This window comes from Temnothorax americanus, unplaced genomic scaffold, assembly GCF_048541705.1.
Source record: "Temnothorax americanus isolate GAGA-0224 unplaced genomic scaffold, ASM4854170v1 Scaffold82, whole genome shotgun sequence".
NCBI lineage: Eukaryota > Metazoa > Arthropoda > Insecta > Hymenoptera > Formicidae > Temnothorax > Temnothorax americanus.
This window is the reverse complement of record NW_027509805.1, coordinates 357,580-363,579: the sequence shown is the minus strand read 5'-3', so window position 1 is coordinate 363,579 and position 6,000 is coordinate 357,580.

The window sequence follows — 6,000 nt, the reverse complement described above, 5'->3', positions numbered from 1 at the left end:
TGGGAAGTCCTGTATTTGTCCAGCATTTAAACGTACCCATCTTTGCGCGTTTCTTGTGTGGAGATTCTGAGCTTCTACAAGTGCCTGAACAACATTCGGTTCCCTGGCTCGTTCAAGTAGTTGTTGAGCCAATTCAGCATTGGCTCCTTCCATCAAAATAAGAGGGCGATATCTGTTTATAATTGCACCAGCCATCCGATACAAGTCTCCAATATACGGAATCTGCTGAATTTGTACAGTCTGCTGGAAAATTTTAAATTTTGATCTAAGGTGTCCATTTCTGGCTTCTACTACCCACCTTGATTTTGTAACAAGCCGCGAATCGTTTGCATCTTCAGTGCTGAGCTGATGTTCGTTGTGATTCAGAAGCGCTGGCATTTTCCAAGTAATGCCCAATTGTTCAAACAGTGGAATGGCATCTCGGTACCCTCTGTCAACAATAATAATATCATCATCCTGAAACCATCTTCTCATTCTATCCGCATCGCGCTGAAATTCATTTCGCAAAATAGCAGCATTATTGTTCGGATGATCGGAAAAGTATGGACCTTGAATGTTAAGAATCCAGCCATTGGGTGCAACTATCAATACCGGTTTGACCAAGTGACGTCCTTTGTGAACAGAATAAGACTGTCGAAGTGCTCTGAAGTTGGTACTTTTCGGCATGTACGTGTATGTGGCATCTATAATAGCAATGACTCTAGGAGTACGGGGATCTGGGTTGTACAATTCATTGGCGAATTCAGTTACATGTCTGGCAATATAATTTTCCCGCGTTATTGCGTCAAATCCAATATTGGCAGGTACAAAACGCTGCATCAGGGATTGTCTTACAGTAGCAATAGTTAAACTTGTTGCTTGTCTGCTTGGATATTGAAACATGGCGCAGAGAAATTCATCTGAAAGCCCTTGCCGCATTTTACACAAAAACATTAATAGTCCTTTTTTACCAACATACTTATAACCACCTTCACGAGGAACTCGGTCGCAGTAAGTAAATAGTTCTCTGAATTGATCTTTTGTTATAGGACAGAAACATTCGAATTCCTCATCTGTTAAGCTGTTCTCGTCATCAATTCGCGTCATACTTATTGCTACATTGCGCAGAGCCTGCAAAAATATTTGGAGTTTTGGTCCTGTGATCACATACGGTCTATTAATAAATTGCAAACCAAGTAACAGTGGTGGTAGCAAAAAACCTCGATCATCCAAATGATGTCGACATGATTTAACAAGCTGAGGAATGTATATGTGTTTGGACAAGCTCGCGCACAAGCCTGAACTCTAGATTTAGATGAGGAAGGAACAAATAAAAAGAATCCGTTTATTGAGAGAGAGATTACGTTTCATGATTTATATGTAATTCAAATCAAAGTTTAAAGTGGGCAGATCTACACAAAGAATACCAACATTTGTTGCATAGGAGAAGGGAAACTGCCCTAAAACCTTCCCAGTATTCGTTAACAAAATCATACAGAGATTATACAAAATATTATGGAAATACAATAAATGTATAAACACATAAAAGAAATAAATCAATAGTTATTATAGAACAGTCCTTTCTTTAAATATGTATCATAATATACTTTGAGGTTTACTAAAGTCTTTCCTTATCATATAAAATCTTCATTACAAGAAGAATTATTATAGTAGATTCTCTTATAAGTTCTCTTGACGTAGTCAAGCTTAAAATTAGTTGTTCTTCTCTAAAGAAAGGATTGTTTGAAACAAACATAAATCAATTAATACAAGAATATCACTTCAGATAGAATTTATATAATTTGGAAAATAATGCATCAATCCTTTAATTTAAATACCGAATTACTATCATCAGTCTATTCAGGGAAGTTACTTGTAATGTTAATACTGATTGAGTATTACTAAATAAGTGTCGAAGTCTCTGCAAAGCATTCTACTACATTATGAGCGATTACTACAACATGAGCTATATTCACGACATGAACAACAATAGCAAAATAAGTGATATGTTTTTCACTGAATTTACTAGACTAAATCTTGTACTAGACAGTCTTTGATTGACACATTAATTCACCACCGCATAAACGCAATACTAGATAACTAATAATTCGCAAGATATTTATCAGAAGATTATAAAGTAATTGAATAAGAACTTATATAGCAACGCAAGGAAACGGTTATTCGATAGTGTTATTACAATGCCAGAAACGATCTATATATTTCGCAAAGAACGCATTATCATTTAGTACGTAATACAAAGAAAAGTACACATAGCTCGCAAATTAACAAGAGATATTATCTAATTAATGAGAAAGAAATAATCGTACAAAGAAGAATTAAAGTTTTTATTCGTCATGAAAATGGTTGCAACCAAACTATTAATTATTTACTTTAATTTAGACTGAGCTCATTGTTATAAAATTGACTCGAAATGAATTGTGCACAAACCCGAAATAAGAGATGAGGATAACTTTCCTCCCCAGAATAACAAGGATAACCTTGAGAGGAGAGATTCTCACTCTCGCAACGTTAGAAGAAATCCAACGTTTCCACTCTTGCAACGTCAGAAGAAATCCAACGTTTCCACTCTAGCAACGCTAGAAGAAATCTAACGTTTCCACCCTAGCAACGCCAGAAGAAATCTAACGTTTCCATTAAAAAGTATTTAAACAGGTTACCTTTAGTTTCATGATAACATCACGTAAGAAGTTCATACAAGAGTATATCTCGAAAATACCAAGTCAACGCCTCGTTTATCCAGGACTTCGAAAGGGCGTTCTATCTCATGCCGAAAGGTTCTCTCGAACGTTCCATAAAATGGCTGCCTTCCTCGAGCCTTCTACGTGCCGGCATGGCTCGCCAGGATGTATCTCGCTGGCTTCCTCTCAGTGACGATCGTTGTTGTCCTTTTCCGATCCGTATATGTTTCACCATTATCTTACTTATCGCGCACGAATAAGCCGATCTCAAATACTTTACGACTTAACTGCGAAAAGATGATGCAATTATGCGACTCGAATTTAAGTATGATTTACGATGTATCACCCACGGTATCCGCGAGACGACTGTGCTCGCTCGGCCGGGCTGCGCGCCCCTCCTAACATGCTCAAGCATGCGCAGTAAACACGTGCCTCGCCGCTTGGGACGCAGCGTTGTCGGCGCCGCTCGCGCGCTTTTTCCATGAACTACGTAGAACGCGCGGCTTGACCTATCAGATTACAATCGACACTGATGGCCGCAAAAAAGAATAACACAATCTCTCTCTCTCTCTTTCTCTCAACTTCAAACAATATGTCTTTGGAGATAAAAACATTAGCTTTACACTCAATTGACAATCGATGGAGGTCACCCGCGGCGTTGCATATAAGACACGTACCGTTCCTAGTTTGTCTTAGAACATTTAATCGTAAGCGACCTGGATCTTCTTCAATTGCTTGTATTTCTTCACGAACCGACTGGTTGCAATTTATACATATTCGTGTCAGATTTGTTACTTCCAGGGGAGGCCTATTAAAAGCGTCACGTCTCTGAACAGCTGTACCCATTTTGGCAGCATTTTCCTCTCCATCAATACGAGACATTGTTCTAGGAAAAAATCGTCCATCACAAATATAACAGTGAAAATAGATTCTGTTGGCCATTTTGTATTACAGGTTCTCGAATGGCTAAACGTTAAGATGGAATAATTTAATAGCTCCGGATTTCGCTGTTTTAGAGACTCTTATAAGTGCCAGTGTAGACTGCCTTTATAAGGGCTGAAGTAATAGCTCTAATAAGTGATGATGTGGCAGTTTACTATTCTAAAAAGGACTGTTAGGCTATCAACTACCCAACAGCAAAAAATCTTCTTTCAGTATATAAAAAAGGACAGTTGAAGAAATGATTCTCGAAAACGATGTAAGTGCTAGCTTAATATCCTAAAAAGGACTGTTTATTTAGCAGCTACCCACCGGACGAAGTCTCTCAACTATCATAAGAAGGACTGTTGCAGAAACAATCACTGCACCCGACGTGAAAAATCACCAACCACCCACCAAATGTGAATGCTCAACTATCCTAAAAATAACTGTCGAAGAAACAATCACTGCACCAACAACACTAACGTGAAAAACTGCTAACAGCGGTTCGCGGAACACGCGCGACAGACTCGAGTCAACGAGGCACGGCAGTAATATGCATTTTATTTGATAAATTTAAATCAAATTAATTTTATAAAAAAGATGTATAATGTATAAATTAATAAAACTTACGATTAACCATCACGGGGAAGAGTATATCCCCGACCCGTCAACAGACGGAAACGGAGCTCGGACAACAGCATGAACAACGCCATAGTATCCGGCGGGTCACGCCGATCACCACCCGGCAAAAAGTCGCGCTGACCGATGCGGAAACGTGGACGAGCGTAGATAAAGCCCCCATCCAACCAGTCGGGCACCACCAGCGTAGGAGGGGTGGTTTCCTCCCCCGCATCGACAGCCCGGAGTTCCTCCAGAGTCACTACACCTCTAACTGGCACAAACTGCTCGAGAGGAGTCCTAATCGTAAAAAAATTGAAAAGACGTTACGCGACAGAGAAACAGTCTCGAACTAAAGCGACTCGTTAAATTATATAAAAGCTAGCAGTCATAATCAGCAAAAAATGCGATAAAAATAATACCAAGATAGCACCGGATGTGATTTTCCGACCAGCCTCGTTGTATCGAGAGAGACCGAGAGAGACGATACCGCTCTCTCTTCGTTCACCCGAACCGTACGTTTCGCAAATAATATTTTTTATCGCGCGTCCGAACTCGTTCAAGGTCGCTGTCGGCGTCACATCCTTCTTTTGTTTTTCTCGAACGATGCGGCGAGCAATTGTCGTTTTTTCCGGGGAAAGAGTTTATCTCTGGGTATGGAAAACCAAAACGTTGAGATAACGAACGCGTATAAAATGAGTTTTGCTCGCGACGGCGCGGCATACGGTGACGCGGATTGACAAATGTATCGTGAGAGAGCGGTGCGAACCGATCGGAACGGGAATAAGTTGTTTTTTAATGCGGTATGAGCGACGAGTACGTAGAACTTTGCAAACCGGTGTTTAATCCTAAAATTAGAAAACCGATCGTAAAAATAAGCGAACCGCTCGTGAGGAATTGTTGCAGATCGGATTCGTGGAGAGTCGACGTAACGAGATATCTGATCCGTCGCGAAATCGGAATCGCCGATCGCCAATCGAACTGGAGGTTTTTCTATTGCCAAATATATTTGAAAAGAATAGAGGACGGTATTTATACGTCTAATTGATTTAGACCCGACAGCGGTGATAATGTAGCAATAGCAATGTGAGTACTCGCGAATGAACGATCACCGTTATTACTCGTCCCGAGGAATCAGACGGCGAATTGCGCTGTTACGAGCCCATGCCCGCGTTTTCGTCGGATTCGGACGAAGAATCGGCGAGACTCGAAACGTCGTTATCGTCAAACGCATGTGCGTTGGTGGTGGTGAAAGAGGACGCGCGATGGAATCTGGCGACTCATCATTTGCGGAGAGAGATCGGAGCGCGCGTGGATAGAGACAACGATGGTAAATTCCGCTAGGGCGCACAATTATACGCGTAAATTGCCGCTCAAATATCATCATTATTATCAGACGGTGTTCGGAGGAGAGAAGCTACGTAGGATTTACACCTGCGGGTCTCGTCGTCTTTTCGATCGAGTGAAATTCTGTGTTCCCGAGGGTGAAAGGCCCTTCTGGATAACATGCAGAAAGAGTGCGACGAATCGCTCGCCGCGGACGTCCGCGACGCGGACGGATATCGCGCGTGGAGACGACGATGCGACGAGTGTCTCCAGCTCCTGCGGGAGAGCTGTCGAGTCGGACGCTCCGGAGGGCGAGGCAACACCGGAGCCGTGACCGCTCTGGTGGCTCGAATAGCGCGACTGGAAGGTTCGAGGGAGGATCTGCGTCGGCGATTCGAACGCGCCGTGGGTGCCGGTTTGAGTGCGCGACGCAATTCTAGCAGGGTTGGACGAATTT